This window comes from Myotis davidii, unplaced genomic scaffold (genome assembly GCF_000327345.1).
Source record: "Myotis davidii unplaced genomic scaffold, ASM32734v1 scaffold674, whole genome shotgun sequence".
In the NCBI taxonomy this organism is placed as follows: Eukaryota; Metazoa; Chordata; class Mammalia; order Chiroptera; family Vespertilionidae; genus Myotis; species Myotis davidii.
The window spans coordinates 288,592-305,881 of record NW_006286674.1 but is presented as its reverse complement, the minus strand read 5'-3'; the positions used below and the strand labels follow the sequence as shown (position 1 = coordinate 305,881).

Genomic DNA, 17,290 nt, shown 5'->3' with positions numbered 1-17,290 from the left:
TACACACACACACACAGACACCATATTACTATATTGGGGCCTGAGAACGTGATTATTTGTTAGAGAATTGGTTAAATTACCTTGTGGAAAAGCATTAACCTAACAAAGAGAAAACCTCTAGGACATTTATCACATGTAGGGTGATTATGACAGCATGTTCTTATTAGAGATGAATATTTTGTGCTCATTAAGGTTACCCCCTTGAGTGTTCAAGGATGCAAAGTGTATTGCAGTGAAGTGCTATAGTCCTATTGTCTTGTGAGCACTTGCCGTTGGCTGGGGTGTTTCCTTCCAAGTTAAGGGGCCTCTAGTCCCAGCCCTGGCAGGGCCTGTATCAAAGCCACTGGGTAAATGGAACAGACTGGGAGGGTTTTAATTCAAACACTGCAGGGATCTATCTGCAAGAACTGAGAGTGCTATCGAGAAATCTCTGGTCTCCTAGTGTGGGATAGCAGCGGGGAAAGGCGGATGGACTGGTGAGGAGTTAGACGGGATCAGGCAGTTTAGGGTAAAGACCGTGGGGAGAGAAGATGGTAGATAAGGAGGAAATAAATCAGATGGCCAGGATGTGAGCTAGATAGGCGGAATGTGCCAGTCAACCACTGAGCTTCCCTCCCCCCGAACCCCAAAGCGGGAACCAAAAGTGGGGAGATGAGGGCAAAAGGAGATTGGCTGGTGTTTCTCTGAAAGAGCCAATAGAGGGCAAGAGCAGGACAACTTAAACCCCTTCAGCAGTGAGCTTCTGCGGTAACCCGCTTGGGTCTCCGCCCTGCTGCAGGGAGCTTTTCTGTGATAAAAACTCTGCTTACCTCTTGGTCCGTGAAACTCATTCTTCGATTTGGCGAGACCACAAACCTGGACTCGACTCGAATTTTGATATCACTAGGCCCCTGGGGAGTCTCCAGTGAGCCCCACTTGAAGGAAATTCAATTCATAAGATTCTAAACTAGAAACTATAGGCAAACTCAAACTGCCTACTTTATAAAGGGATTTTTCACTATAAAATAATTAGAAGTGACTTACCCCAAAGTAGCAAGTTTTTTCTGGCTGTTTCTGTTTTGTTTGCTTTTATAGAAATGACTATTACTATTATTAGCCTACTGGAAATTACACATGTGCAATTACAATGTAAAAGGTTGTATACAGCTATCAAAAAATATCCTCAGAAATATGAAATCCCACCCTAATCCCTCCCCCTACCTCATATTTTTTAATCTAAGACTGACAGAAAAGCACATTTAAAGTTTTTTTTAAAATATATTTTATTGATTTTTCACAGAGAGGAAGGGAGAGAGATAGAGTTAGAAACATCGATGAGAGAGAAACATCCATCAGCTGCCTCCTGCACATCCACCACCGGGGATGTGCCCGCAACCCAGGTACATGCCCTTGACCGGAATCGAACCCAGGACCTCTCAGTCCGCAGGCTGATGCTCTATCCACGAGCCAAACCGGTTTCGGCCACATTTAAAGTTTTGATTGGTTGGTTGGTTTATTGAGATTTTTAACGACCATGTAATAGAGAATTCTTAATAATCGAGAGTTGGCAGGATGTTTATTATGCATCATGTCCAAGAGCTCAGAGCCCATAAATACCTGGGCTAGTCAATCTATAGTTTGTTCAATACATATCTTGAAAAAAATAAGGACATGGATTTATTTATTTGATACTTAATTTTTAAAAATATGTTGTTATTGATTTTTTCTAGAAAGAGAGGAAGGGAGAGGGATAAAGAGATACACACGTCAATGAGAGAGAAACATCATCGATCAGCTGCCTCTTGTACGCCCTCCACAGAGGACCGAGCCCACAACCCCGGGCATGTGCCCAGACCAGGAATTGAACCAGCGGCCTCTTGGTTCCTGGGTTGATGCTTAACCACTGAGCTACACTGGCTGGGCAGGATACTTTAAATAAAAACACACAGACAAAAACCATAATCACAATACTATTGTTGCATCTAAAATCTTTTTCAAGTCTTTAATGGCAGTGACTATATATTGTCTGAAAGAATGAATGAATGATGAAGCCTTGGGGAAAGCCTTGTTAGTTGGGGTGATCACTGATGGTGTGTTCCCATAGAAAGTACATTAGTCTGGACTCAGCGGGACTTGAGGTCAAATAGAAAGTCTTCTACTTTTTGTTTCCATCAAAATGCCCTTGGTTTCTATAACAGCACCTGCCTCAGCACTCACAAGGCTATTGTCAGGATCAGCAATCCAACAGGGAGCTGTGGTTCAGTGCAAGGACTTGGCAGCCAAACAGAGATCAGCGTGCAAGGTCCCCACCATTTACTCTCCCTGAGCCTGTGAAGTCGTCTGGAAAATGATAATAATGATGCTTGCCTCTCAGGATTGTGCTAAGAATCCAAGTATGTTAAGTAAACCTTCAGTAAAAGGTTTGTATTGTTTTTATGCGAACTTGCTTTGCTAAATTAGAATACTACTCAAATTTATAATGAGAAGTAACGTTTCGTTTCCCATGTCCTTTATATTCTCAGTCTTTTTGAACTGTCTTCCTCTTCAAGGTGCTTTAGAAATTATTAAAAAGACGGAACTGTTGTTTCAGTGCTCCCCAAATGAAGCTCCTCACTGTCAGGAGGCCGGTCTGGTGTGAGCTGCTCTCCTCGGCCCTGGCACTAGCTGAGGAAAGGCCCTGGATCAAAGATGTCCTGGCAGCGAGAACATTCACACCCACTCTTAAGCCAGGAGGTAGGTGTTAATGTCTCTCGCTGGATTCCTAGAAGCAGAGATATTTAACACCTTCCTAGGATCCATGAACCAGGCACTCTCTCTTTAAACCTAATTTGGCAGGTAAAACGGAAAGAGAGCATTTCCAGTTGAGCAGTTGAGAAAGAACAGGAGGCTCTGGGCCACCAAGACAGAAGCCGGTTATTGCGGGATGAACGCTAAATGGAGAAAGGGTCTTCTTTAACTGCGTTGTCCGGAGAGGGACTTTAATAAGGACTTTCCCCAACAAACCTCACCCATATGGACCAATGGGGATGTGAGGAAAGTAGTGGTGCTAGGACAGTGTACAGATGTGTAAAGTTTAGGACGGATTAGAAATCCACATTTCTGGCTGCAGCTTGAAATAAGGTACTCTGACCAGTGTGCTTGCCTGAGAGATTCTGTTCCCAGGAGGAGTTCCTTTCCGGGGCCAGATGTAAGTAGGGGGACTCAGAGGAACCAGTTTCTCCGGAGAAAGAACACGGAGTCAAGTATCTCAACCAAGTTGTCCTTTGAAGTGGAACCCAACTAGCTTGGGGTCAGTTTGGAGGATGCTATGGATGGCTTAGCCACAAAGCTCACGGTGGAAGGTAGGCAACTCCAGGAATGAATAAAAACTCGATTTTTAAATTTTTTTGTCAGGGTTTGACGGGCAGCAGTGGTGGATTCTGACGTAGACTGAGCTCGAAATGTGCTTGCTTCCTCTCCAAAACTGAGGCCCATTTGCACAACAAGCAAAAAGGACAAGGTAAACAACTTCTATTTAGACTTTCCAAGGTCTGTTTCTTTGGATGACATTGCAAGAACCCTATGACACCACCCCACCCAGGAGTGAGCCCAAACACTAGGGATCCTTTCAACATCCAAAACAGGTCACCTCTTTGAAATGTGACAGCTCCCTAGAATGACTTTCTCATTTAAATTACATGGATATCCGATGAGCTCAGGCCAGAGGTGAAGCAGAGCAAACTCACACTCTTTGACTACAAAAGAAAATGCATATTTTTGATGAGCCTGCACCGGCTGCCTTCTCAGGCTTAGAATAATGTTTCATCCCCTTTTTGCCTACGAGGAATGTTGTAAGTAGGCATAAACAAATGCCTTCATTATTTATCCTAGTCGTGCTGCACTAAATCATTCTACATGGGAAATGTGTTATTTTGTTTGGCTGGCAATTGGTTAAGCTAATAGGCTCTGAGAGTCTTCCTTGGAGTTAGCGCTTGAATTATTCTAGTGCAAGTGAGCACTGGTTAGATTAAAAGCTGTTATAAAAACTAAAGCCATGAGATTGAGTAAAAACGCTTCCATCACCCTGACCTCTGGCACCTTGAAACCCAGGTGGTATTGTGAATGTAAAGACAATCACCTCTCCGCTGGGACCGTGGTCAAGTGTGCCACAGAGTCCTGAATGAATGTCCCTCTGGGAAATCAGACTAATGGGTAGGCTCCTTCCTAAGTTTTCTTCAGAGTGACCATCCTTAATGTAGAAGAAATGGTAAGCAATAGCAGGTTTTCCAAATGAAAACTCTGGTTTGGTGGATCATTAAATACTGTGTTTTGTGCCATGCTAAGCAAAGTCATTGAAAACTCTGTCTCCCCATCCCTTTCATAAAACTCCCAGAGACTAGGCTAGAGATCCAGTGAAGTGGACATCTTGTCGCCCATCCCCAAGCCAACAACGTTCCCGATTCTCCTCCTTCTGTCAATGGCATCACCATTTGTCCTAGCTATTCAGTTCTATGGACACCGATTCCTAAAGATTCATCCTTTATTGTTCCCAAATATGGCAGAGTCTTTCAACTTTCATCAACATCAATCTAGTACAGGCCCACAACCCCAAAAGACCACATGTATCCCAACTCATCTTTCTGACACCATGATGCTGGCAGCATAGTGCCTTCATATTTATTTACGTATGTAGACTGGGCACTATGCTAAATGTTGTACATGGGTCACTTTATTTAATTCCAAAAACCATGCTAGGAGGTCAGTCCTCTTTCTAAGCCAGTTTTCAAGTGCTTTACTCATGGTCATATGGTGAGAAGAGCTGGGATTTGAATCCAGGTGTTGTAAACATTGCATTTACGGCCAGATTCTTCACCCCTTCCAGTATCCTTGTACTTTTCCATGTGAATTTGCAGTTCTCTTATCAAGAAATGGAATCCAGCCCTAGCCAGTTTTCCTCAGTGGATAGAGCATTGGCCTGCGGACTGAAGGGCCCCAGGTTTCATTCTGGTCAAGGGCACAAGCCCTGGTTGCTAGCTCAATCCCCAGTTGGGGGCGTGCAGGAAGCAGTCGATCAATGATTCTCTCTCATCATTGATGTTTCTACCTCTCTCTCCCTTCCTCTCTGAAATCAATAAAAGTATGTTAAAAAAAATAAGTGGAATCCATTTCCCTACCCCTTGAGGCTGAGCTCAACCGTGGATTGCTGGGTTAATCAGTTTCCTTTATACCAGCAATGAACAAATAAAACTTGAAATTAAAAATACAATATTATTTACATTAGCAACCCTCCAAATGAAATACTTAGTATAAATCTAACAAAATATGTACAGGATCTATATGAGAAACACTAAAAAACTATGAAGAAAGATATCACCTCAATAATGTACAGCTATTCCATGTTCATGGATAGGAAGATTCAGTGTTGTCAAGATGTCAGTTTTTTACAACTTGACCTATAGATTCAACACAATCCAAATAAAAATTCTAGCAAGTAGTTTTGTGGATATTGACAAACTGTTTCTAAAGTTTATGTGGAGAAGCAAAAGACCCAGAATAGCCATCACAGTATTAAAGGAGGAGAATGAAGTTGGAGGACTGATACTACCCAACTTCAAGATTTATGATAAAAGTATAGAAAACAAGACAGAATAGTACTGGTGAAAAAGAAGACAAATAAATCAGTGGAACAAAATAGAAAGCCCAGAAATAGACCCAAACAACATATTAAACTTTGACAAAGAAATAAAGGCAAAACAATACAGAAAAGATAGCCTTCCAACAAATGGTGATAGAACAACTGTACATTTATTTCCATGCAAAAAACAAAACAAAAACACTAGAATCTAATTTTTACCCCTGTGATAAAAATTAACTGAAAATTGATCATAGACCTAAATTTAAAACTAAGAACTACAAAATGACTAGATGATAGGAGAAAATGTAGATTTTGGATTTGATGATGACTTTTCAGACACACCACCTAGACATATATACAAAATAAATAATTGATAAGCTGGATTTCATTGAAATAAAAAATAAGCAAAAAACTTTTGCTGTAAGAACGTCAACATCAGCCTGCCAGTGTGGCTATGAACCAGGAGGCCATGGTTTGATTCCTGATCAGGGCACATGCCCAGGTTTCAGGTTTGATCCCAAATGGGGTGTGTTCAGGAGGCAATCGATGATTCTCTCTCATTATTGATGTTTCTATCTCTCTCTTTCTCTCCCTACCTCTCTGAAATCAATAAAAATATATCTTTAAAAACACATACACAAAAGAAAGTCAACGTCAGAGAATGAGAGAAAAAACCTAATACTGGGAGAAAACATTTGGAATAGAAATATCTGATAGAGGAATGTTATATAAAATATATAAAAAACTAATAAAACTCAACAATAAAAGACAACCCAATTTAAAATAGACCTAAGACTTTAATAGACACCTCACCAAGGAAGATATACAGGTGGCAGATAAGTATATGAAAAGATGTTCATATCATTATCAATGGAGAAATGCAAATTAAAACAACAATAATATACCACTACACACCTATTAGAATGGCCAAACATTGAGAACACTCAATACTGGCAAGGATGTGGAGCATTAGGAGCTCTCATTCATTGATGGTGGGAATATAAAATAGTACAGCCAGTTTGGAAAATAATTTAGCAGTTTCTTATAAAACTAAGCCTACTCTTATCATACAATCTAACAAACACACTGGTTGGTATTTTGAAAACTATGTTCATGCAAAGCCTGCTCATGATGTTTATAGCAGTTTTATTTATAATTACCCAAACTTGAAAGCAACAAGATGTCCTTCAGTAGGCTAATGGATAAGTAAATTGGTATGTCCAGACAATGGACTATCATCAGTATTAAAAAGAAATGAGTAAAGCATAACCAATGGACATAAGACACTGGGGGGTAAGGGAGGCCAGGGGATTGTCAAGGCAGGGGGAGGTGAAGGAGACATACGTAATACTCTTTGTAATACTTTAAGCGATAAAAAAAAAGGAAAAAAAGAAAAGAAATGAGTAATCAAGCAATGAAAAGACAAAATAATCTTAGTCTGAAATATTATAGTAACCTGATATTACTAAATGAAAGAAGCCAATTTGAAAAAGTTTATGCTACATGACGGCTGCCGGCCAGGGCCTTCCTTAGTTGTGCGCTGCCCCCTGGTGGTCAGCATATGTCATAGTGAGTGATCGAATTTCCTGGTCTCCCAGTTGAACTCTTGAGGGGACACTGCATATTAGCCTTTTATATATACAGATAATTATGGTTATATATCATTATGCATTTGTCAAAACCCATGTAATATACAACACTGAGATTGAACTCTAATGTAAACTACGGAATGCTTGACAATAATGTGTCAATGTAGGTTCATCAGTTGAAATTATAATGTAGTATGTTCATCAATTGTGATAAATGTACCACTCTAGTGAGAGATGTTTATAGTGAGGGAGGCTGTGCAGTTGTGGGTAGAGGGAGTATATAGGGATCCTCAGTACTTCCTGCTAAAATTTGCTGTGAACTTAAAACAACTCTAAAGATAAAGTATATTTAAAAGGGGATAATAGCCCAGTGGGCATGGTTCAGTGGTTGAGTGTTGACCTATGAACCAGGAGGTCATGGTTTGATTTTCGGTCAGGGCACATGCCCAGGTTTCGGGCTCAATCCCCTGAGTGGGGTGTGCACGAGGCAACAGATCAATGATTCTCTCTCATCATTGATGTTTCTATCTCTCTCTCTCCCTCTCCCTTGCTCTCTGAAATAAATAAAAATATATTTAAAAATAAATAAATAAAAGGGCATAATAAATTAATTAACTATCTTAAAAAAACAACAACACAAGTGGCGGAGTAGCCCTTTACCCTTAAAACCTTGCTTTCCCAGTATTTTGCCACAAATTCTGCTCTACCCAAAGTGGCCAAGTCAGGATCCCCTAAATACTCCTGTCCTTTCCCATTGTCTTCCTAGCTCATAGAGTCTACTTCCTCCTCTCTTATGCACTGAGTCCTACATCTCCCCTGAGTCATCCTTTCTAAAGCTGACGTTTCTTGCCCCCGAATGCCCCTGCATCTATGCTAATCCTCTGGCTCTTATCATTGGCTAACCTGTGGTATTAGAAAGGGCATTTTGTTTTTATGTATGTATATCAGCTCTCTGATGTGCTAATTCTTTCAGAACACAGACCTTGCCTTATGATTTCTGGTACCTCCCTCAGTCTTGTATTTAATTCAAAGATTAAATTAAAATCTACATTAAAACATCAGAGTGATAAGTGGCCACAAAGCTTCCACACTGGGAGCTGCATCTCACAGTTCCTCAGTGTCACAGTGCCCCGGTAGAAATGACTCCAAAGCAGCCTGCCGAGTTACCTTCTGATCCCCAAGGTGCTGGACCCTTGGGAGGTATTATTCTGGCCTTGGTGAAGGCCCCAGGCTCTTCCGTGTTCTCTAAGGAGGTGACTTTGGTCTGGGAAACCTTACACAGCTTATTACCAGAGGGGCCACTCCTCTGCATGATAACCCCTGGGGAGAGTGAAAATGAGCCCATTTCCAAGATGAATGGTCTGAGAGTCTTTTCCTGGGGCTGAAAGCTCTTAGCTCTGGCATCTCTCTTGTTCCCTCAGAGCTCTAAAGCAGCAATTCTCAACTGGGTGTAATGGGAGAATGTCTAAAATCGATGGCGGTGGTGGGAGAGAGTATTGCAAAGCTCCCCATTTGACACCTTCCCTGCCCAGCCCCAACCACACCCACAGTGACTGAAAACTTCCACTCTAATAGTTAAGCTGTTAGTGGGAGCAAACATCTGTCCACTCAATTAGGCATATTCTACCAGGGAACTCAGAATCTTTCCCAATGTACCTTAATTATACAAATACTAGAGACCCGGTGCACGAAATTTGTGCACAGGTAGGGTCCCTAGGCTTGGCTGGTGATTAGGGCCAGTCAGGTTCCCTGCCTCCCTGCCTCTTTGCCTCCTCCTTCCCTCACTGACAGCGTGCTGCCACCATGCTAGTCCCTACCTCCCTGCCTCCTCCTTCCATCACTCCCTCAGTGCCCCGCCACCGCTGCTGGTCGCCCGCCATGATCCACGCCACGCCCTGGTGGTCAGCGCATGTCATAGCGAGTAATCGAACTCCCAGTCTCCTGGTCGAACTCCCAAGGGGACATTTTGCATATTAGCCTTTTATATATATAGATATCAGGTAAAATGTACTTTGCCCTGGCCTCAAATTATCTGAGCCTAGATCTCAATCTTATTTTGTTTTAACAGTTCCCACCTTTCAGAGTATTCAGTTGTACCTTGTTCTGTAGAGAAGTCTGTGTGTCCACAAAAATACACCGTGTTTCTTTGTCCTTGTGACTTTGAATAATTATACGAGGTTTTGATAGTGCATGTGCCTTGTGTATTTATTGAGCGTGTAGGTATATACATGCATAACATACTAATTAAATTATTCTAAAAACACAAATATTATGCAGGGCTATGGAAACACATTAAATATCTAAATCTACAAACTGCTGACAAACAGCACCTTTTCTAACAAACAAGAGCAGTTTCATAACAGTGTTAGAAAGCTGGCAATATGTTTGCTAAAATCTTTAATTAGGGACGGGCTTTTCCAGAAGCCTCTGAAGGCAAAAGGTGTCAATGGAGAAACTGTCCCAGCCTGCATGCTCTGCAGTGGCTCCGTTCCGAGCACAGATGGGCTGGTGAGGAAACTGTGAATGGACAAATGATAACAGACTACTCTGTAATTCCAACATCAGCTCATTAGCAATCTGTCAGAAATGTTCATGTGTATACGGGTGAGAATGCAGAAATTACCTGATTGTTACATGATCGTGCATGTGTCTGACTGAAAAGACCATTATAAATGGATTGGCATAATGGCCATTAATAAAATCATAATGTCTCGGGAAGCACAGGCATTTGAATGCTTTGTAGTCTTGTTGGAACATGATGATTTTCTGCGCTCTTAGGCCATCGCAGGAAGCTGGGATAACAATGGTTTTATGAGAGAAGTCATTAATAAATAAAGAGCTAAGCCAGCATGGTGAGAAATGTGAGGGACATGAAGCCATCCGGGTTTCTGAAGAATGAGCAATGACATTTCTCAGTTCTGAAAAAGACGACATCAACCATTTTAAATTCCCTTGGATCATAAAGCTGGTTTCCAATTAATTTTATACTTGCTAGTTAGTGGTTCAATTAGCTGCCATTGAAAATATATTTATTTACAAACAGAGAAAGAAAAAGAAAATGCATTTATTTAGGTTGTGTGTCTACAACAGGCTGAATCTGATGGGTAATCAAGGTTTGGTCTCTGAAGGGAAAAAGAGAAGGGACATTTTTTGAGCGCCTATTATACACCAAGTGCTTTACATTGGTAATCCTACTTAATTTTCACAACTACCCAAAGAGGTATCGCCCCTGTTTTACAGCTACAGAGGTAACTGAGCCCCAGAGAGATAATGCAGAGCACGGCTGGTAGGTGGAGATGATTCTATTTGAACTTAGTTCTGTGTGGTTGCAAAGCTAATCCTTTTCCCACTGCGTGATATCACCTCTCAAGTTGTCTGTAATGCACACTGGAAGTAGCCTGTTAGGGTCCTTATTCCTTACTATGGACAGACACAAGGGCCCCAGGGATTCAATGGGCTCAACCTAGAAAATATAAAGCTCAAAAACAAGTCAAACCAATGAAAACTGTCTGAAATCAGGGTGGTCGCTAACTTTGGGGAGGATAGTGACTGTGAGCTAGCACTACAGGATGTCTGGGCTGGAGGTATTCCTCTATTTTTTTTTGTTTTAAATCTGGATGCTAGTTTTGCCAGTGTGTTCACTTTGTGAAACTGTGTCAAGCTTGTGAACTTGCCATTTGAACACGTTCCTGTACGTATATCATACTTCAATAACATTTATCCTCTCAAACTGGAAGACAGCATTTCTTCTTTACATGATTCAAACTGAATGTCTACAGGTTTGATTTCCATATTTTGTCACCTTGGGCAAAATTGTCTTTTATGTGAAGCTTATAGTTGGAAATCTTCTCCTTCTAGAGTTTGGAGACCCTGAGCAGGGGAACCCATGCCTGCCTTTGTTCCTCTGAGCGTGTGTACTCTTAAGCATGCGCATATCCTGGAGATAAATAAATGCCTGTGCTTTCCAGCGCTCATCTCTCAAACACCTGGAAAACCTGGGGTAGAAATTGGATGCTAGTCAAATGTGAATTTTGCATAAGTAGAGCTTGGGGGTGGAGCTATCTTGTTTGGTGACCCCTGTTGGCAGCAATCTTCTGTGTAAGTAGCAGTGGCAGGCACCCTCCCCTTTCAGGAGCCAAATTCTCCAGCCAAGATGTTGAACCCGTTCTTACCGTGTGTCATCATCCTGTTCCTCCTCAACTCTTCTCATTGCCAGGTCCAGTGGGAGAACCAAGGGGCTGCTCGAGGAGGATTTATATATCCCATGACACCTGCAGGACTGATTCTGAGGACTCTTGGACAGACATCCTCAAGCATACCTCCTGACTTAGAGCACATACACTCTTCACTCTTCATTACTCAATCTTTTTTTTTTTTAATCGATATGGAAACTACAAATGAAGTAGATGGTTAAAACACTGCATGTTATTTTAGCCTTTGCCAAAATAACGACCTCACCTCTAGAACTTTATCCTAAGGAAATCACCAGACAAGTTTGCAAAGATGTATATTCCTCACGGCGTGGTTCGAGGACTACCAACATCGATGTCACTTGTAGTACTTGGCAAAACTCAGGTGGCTGGGTTTTATGCCTTTCTTTATAAAGTATTTTTTAAAATATATTTTATTGATTTTTTTTTACAGAGAGGAAGGGAGAGGGATAGAGAGTTAGAAACATCATCAGCTGCCTCCTGCATGCCCCCTACTGGGGATGTGCCCGCAACCAAGGTACATGCCCTTGACCAGAATCGAACCTGGGACCCTTCAGTCTGCAGGCTGACACTCTATCCACTGAGTCAAACTGGTTAGGGCAATGCCTTTCTTATTGAAGCAGAATCTCTAGCTGTGGGGCCCATGCATCCATATCCTATCAAATAAAGAGGGGATATGCTAATTGACTGCCCCGCTCTCAAAGATGGTGGCGCCCACAGTCACAAGATGGTGGCGCCCAGTCCCCTCAGCCCTGCTCGGGCACCTGCCTCCGAAGTACCCCAATCCCTTCAGCCCCCCAGCTGCTCAGGGCCGGTCTGAGGCACAGGCAATCCTCAGATGGCAGCTGTCCAGCTGCCCAGGGCCGCCTGAGGTGCAGGTAACCAGGGCTGGCCGAGGCTTGCGCTGCCAGCAGTGGCAGCAGCAGATGTGTGATGGGGTGTCACCTTCCCCTGATCGCTGGGTCGCCTCCCGCCCCTGCGGGCTCCCAGACTGTCAGAGGGGGAAGGCCAGGCTGAGGGCCACCCCCCCCTCCAGTGCATGAATTTTCATGCACCAGGCCTCTAGTATTTAAAATAACCCAGGTGATTTTTGGTCACATTAGAGTTTGGAGATCATTGATATATAGGGATGTTATTGCAATATTATTTAAAAGAGGAATAAAAGGAGGAGAGCCTGCCGAGACCGGTTTGGCTCAGTGGATGGAGCGTCGGTCTGCGGACTGAAGGGTCCCAGGTTCGATTCCGGTTGGGGGCATGTACCTGGGTTGCAGGCACATCCCCCGTGGGGGGTGTGCAGGAGGCAGCTGGTCGATGTTTCTCTCTCATCGATGTTTCTGACTCTCTGTCTCTCTCCCTTCCTCTCTGTAAAAAATCAATAAAATATATTTTAAAAAAAAAAAAAAAAAAAAAAAAAAAGGAGGAGAGCCTAAATGTTCACCAGAAGAGGATTAGGTCAAATAATGATCTATAATAATAAAAGTGTAATATGCTAATTAGACCGGATGTCCTTCTAGTGAAGCCAGGGCTGCAGCCACAGGATCCAGGCAGCCTCCTGCAGCTGTGAGGGAGGGATCCAGGCAGCCACCCAAGGCTGTGAGGGAGAATCAAGGCAGTTGCCATGGCTGTGAAGGCCTACTCTTGCATAAATTTCATGCCTCGGGCCTCTACTGATACAATAATATTCTGCAGCTTTGAATATGTGTAGATCCATGTTTATTGACATAGAAAAATGTTCACACCATATTGCTGAATGACAAAAAGCAGATTACACAACAGTGTATGTTATCTGGTAACATCTCTGTTTCTAAATATGTGTGGGCAATGCCAGAATATCAACAGTGCTTATCTGTGGATAATACCCCTATTTTCCATTGCTTTGCTCTATATTTTCTGATTCCTTTGTAGTGAACATGCATTACTTTTATATTTTAACTAGAGGTCCAGTGCATGAAATTCATGCATTGAGGGGGAAAGGGGGTTCCTCAGCCAGGCCTGCACCCTCTCACAGTCCTGGACTTGAGGGGAGTGGGCCTAAGCAGGCAGGTGGACATCCCTTTCGCAGTCCGGGACCCCTCACTCCTTACCGCCCGCCTGCTTGCTGCTCCTTACTGCTCAGCTCACTGCTCCTTATCGATGCCGCGGAGGTGGGAGAGGCTCCTGCCACTGCAGCTGTGCTTGCCAGCTGTGAGCCTGGCTTCTGGCTGGGCGGCGCTCCCCCTGTGGGAGAGCACTGACCACCAGGGGGCAGCCCCTGCATCGAGCGTCTGCTCCTTGGTGGTCAGTGAGCATCATAGCAACTGGTCGTTTTGGTCGTTCCGTGTAAGGTCGCTTAGGCTTTTATTATATAGACTAGAGGCCCGGTGCACAAAAATTTGTGCACTCGGCGGGGAGGGGGCGTCCCTCAGCCCGGCCTGTGCCCCCTCGCAGTCTGGGACCCCTCAGGAGCTAACGACCTGCTGGCTTAGGCCTGCTCCCGGGTGGCAGAGGGCAGGCCCAATCCCTAGGTGCAGCCCCTGGTCGGGCCCAGAGCAGGGCCGATTGGGGAGTTGGGGCGCCGCACCCTGTCACACACAGAGCCGCAGGGCGATCAGGGGGTTTGGGTGTTGCCGCCTGTCATTCTGCTCCAGGGGCCAGGCGGCCTCGCGGCTCCACTGATCCCGGTGCTGGGAGGCATATTACCCTTTTCCTCTCTAGGATAGAGGCGGGTTCCCACTGGGGTGCCTTGCCAGCCTGGATGAGGCGATGATGGCTGTTTGCATCTGATCCCACCCTCTTCAGGGTGGGGGCCCCCACTGGGGTGCCTGGCCAGTCTGGGTGAAGGGCTGAGGGCCGTTTTCAGGCTGGCGGGTGACTGAAGCTCCCAACTGCTCCTTTTTTCCTTTTTTTTTTTTTTTAATTCTTGGATTTATGGCTGTCACGGGAGCTGAGAGCCGGCTTTAGCTGTGAGACCTCACTGCTGAAAGCAGGTTTCTGGCTTTGTTTACTTTCTGTATTTGAAACTTTGTTGCAACTCCAGCTCTGAGATCCCAGCTGACTGAAAACAGGTTTCTGGGGTTTTGTTTAGCTTCTATATTTGTAAGAATGTTTCAAACTGCAAGCTCAGAGCCCAGCAGCAGCAGGCAGGGAACGTTGGAGTCCTCCGTCACTGAAGCAAGCAAGCCTCCTGTTCATGTCAGTAGCCTGGCTGCCGGCTGCCATCTTGGCTGGCAGTTAATTTGCATATTGCCCTGATTAGCCAATGGGAAGGGTAGTGGACGTACGCTAATTACCATGTTTCTCTTTTATTAGATAGGATAACTGAATAAAGCTATTTAGAAAAACAGAAAAGTATTTGATATTTGATTTGCTGGACAGATATTTCAAGGGTACCATCCCATTGAAATTTGTGGCTGGTTAATTCAGAAGATAGCAATGGCTGCTTGATCTGTTTAATAAGCAAAGTATCTAGGTGACATCTTTCTGTTGGTCCATAGATCAGGCAATATTGCCACTGGAGTAGAACCCTAAGGGGCTTTATGGCTGTTGTTTTAGGTCATAGGGACTTTTTCTTATTAGAACCAGTGCCTTTTGTGGAGGTTCAAAATGGTGAGGAGGGCTGAGAAGTATATTCTGATTTTGGGAAGTGAATCTGGTGTTTAAAAAAAGACTTCGATTCTTCCATATAGGAAAGATTTGCAGCAATAGAAAAGATAACTAAAGAAAGGGTGGGTCACTGAATTGCAATTGTATTATATTTTTTATGATTTTTCTCAACCTCTTGACCCTAAAAGTGTTTTTTTCTTTCTTTCCTCCATCTTCTTCAGCTTATTCTTGTAATAAAAGAGAGGTGAAATGGGATCCACTGAAAATTCTGGTATTAAGAGTGCCTTTTTCTTAATCCAGTTGTTTTAAATGTTGTTAGGATGTAACATAATTGGTCGTGGTAACTGACACTGGAACCACATTGCTATTCACTCTGGAAATGACCTGAGCTCAGCATGCTGCTGATCAAATGCATTTCTGCATTAAAACTATTACAGGCAGAATGACTCGATGGGATTCTGTCCTCTTAATAGTTTTCCAGGGTTTATGCTGAAAGGGTTCTGTCAATCAAGACTGAAAATCAGCTTAGCACCCTGACTCTGGTTAATAAAATGCAACTGCCAGGATCTCAGCTCAGAGGCCACAGTTCCCTGGTTTCAACATTATCAAGTCTCACTAAAAATACCTCATTACAATGGATGCTCACTGATAATACTTTTCCTTCCTTCCTTCCTTCCTTCCTTCCTTCCTTCCTTCCTTCCTTCCATCCTTCTTCCTCCCTTCCTTCCTTCCTTCCTTCCTTCCTTCCTTCCTTCCTTCCTTCCTTCCTTCCTTCCTTCCTTCCTCTTTCCTTTTTATCTTTCTTTCTTAATGCAAATAATACCTCCAGAAAGTCTCCACCTTACACAAAGCCTGCTAGAAGAGAGGCCCATATCAAAGGCTGAGAGCAGAGAGGAAGTAGGGCAGCTAAACGTGTTTCCACGAGTACCCTGCAGACAGACTGTGAAGATTCTGACTGTTTGGGTGGCTTGGAGTCAGAATAATGCACAAGAATTGATACAGAAATAAGGACACGGTTGTAAAGGGGGCTCTGATGGCTCTGTCACCAATAATGGGAAGATGGGAATTCCAAATGAAAAACTTTTATTTTACTAAGGAACACAAGATGTCACAATGCAGAAAGCCTGTGGCAACGGATAGGCCAGTTAGAGAGAAGAAATCCTTTTGAGTCGCTAACTCACTGCCTGGCTATGTAGTCCCCATGTCACCGTCTCTCAGTCCTTCAATGACTAAGATTTCTAGGTCAATTGATTCCAATTCTTTTCAGAAAGAAATATTTCTCTTCTGGATTCTTGGACTGAGGCCCCAGCACTAAAACAATCCACATCAAAAAGACATTAGGAAGGTCAAAGTGCTGGAGAAAGGCTTGCTGGCTTTGAAACTAATTCTACTTTCCAGAAAGTTTCTGCTGGCTTCTCCGAGGAAGTAGAAAGTGGAATAAACAAACAGAACCTGGGGTGAGGGGTGAGCCTTCCCCTCCAGTGCATGCTCAGCGTGGTGAAATATCATTAAGGTGTACAACCAAGTAGGAAACTAAGAGAGAACATTATTAATTATACTTCAAAGTTGTTTATTTGAGAGCCTCTATTCAAGGCAACTGGGATGATATCACAGGAAGAGAGAAGAAAACAGATTTCCGTGGGTGGTAGAGCTATTGTTAAGACAGTTTTAATGAGGCAGCCTGGGCATGGTCTTCTTAGCATGACCACAATGGCTCTGGAGGCTGTGGGGCCTCATGATACTCATGTGCGGGAGTGCTAGACTCCATTCTATTGCCTCAGAGTCCTTTCCAAACGTCAACTGCCTGCATTTCCCTGGTCAGTGAAAAGAATAAGCATATGCAAATGTTTCATTTGTTGTTTTATTACATTGGCCTGTATTTCTTCCAGGTGTGTTTCTCTTCAGTTATATATTCTAGCACACATTGCCCCATGTGCAGGTCAGGAGCTGGGCTACCTGCACTCTCTTTAGGATGAATTAGGACTGGCGTATAATGTGGACTTGTTATGTTCTTTTTTTAAAAAAAATATTATATATTATATAATATATAATTTTCAGCATAAACCCTGGAAAACTATTAAGAGGACAGAATCCCATCGAGTCATTCTGCCTGTAATAGTTTTAATGCAGAAATGCATTTGATCAGCAGCATGCTGAGCTCAGGTCATTTCCAGAGTGAATAGCAATGTGGTTCCAGTGTCAGTTACCACAACCAATTATGTTACATCCTGACAACATTTAAAACAACTGGATTAATATATATTATTTTATATATATTTCAAAGCCATCAAGCCTTTCTCCAGCACTTTGACCTC

At 43.2% G+C, this 17,290-nt stretch overlaps 1 long non-coding RNA gene across 1 annotated transcript in view; it reads left to right on the top strand.

Moving 5' to 3' along the window:
- The first annotated feature begins 3,379 nt into the window (after positions 1–3,379).
- LOC107182204 overlaps positions 3,380–17,290 on the top strand; it is an 18,797-nt gene continuing 4,886 nt past the window's right edge. The window contains exon 1 of the long non-coding RNA XR_001512926.1: positions 3,380–3,478. This is a non-coding gene — a long non-coding RNA (uncharacterized LOC107182204). The remainder of the gene's footprint in view (positions 3,479–17,290) is intronic.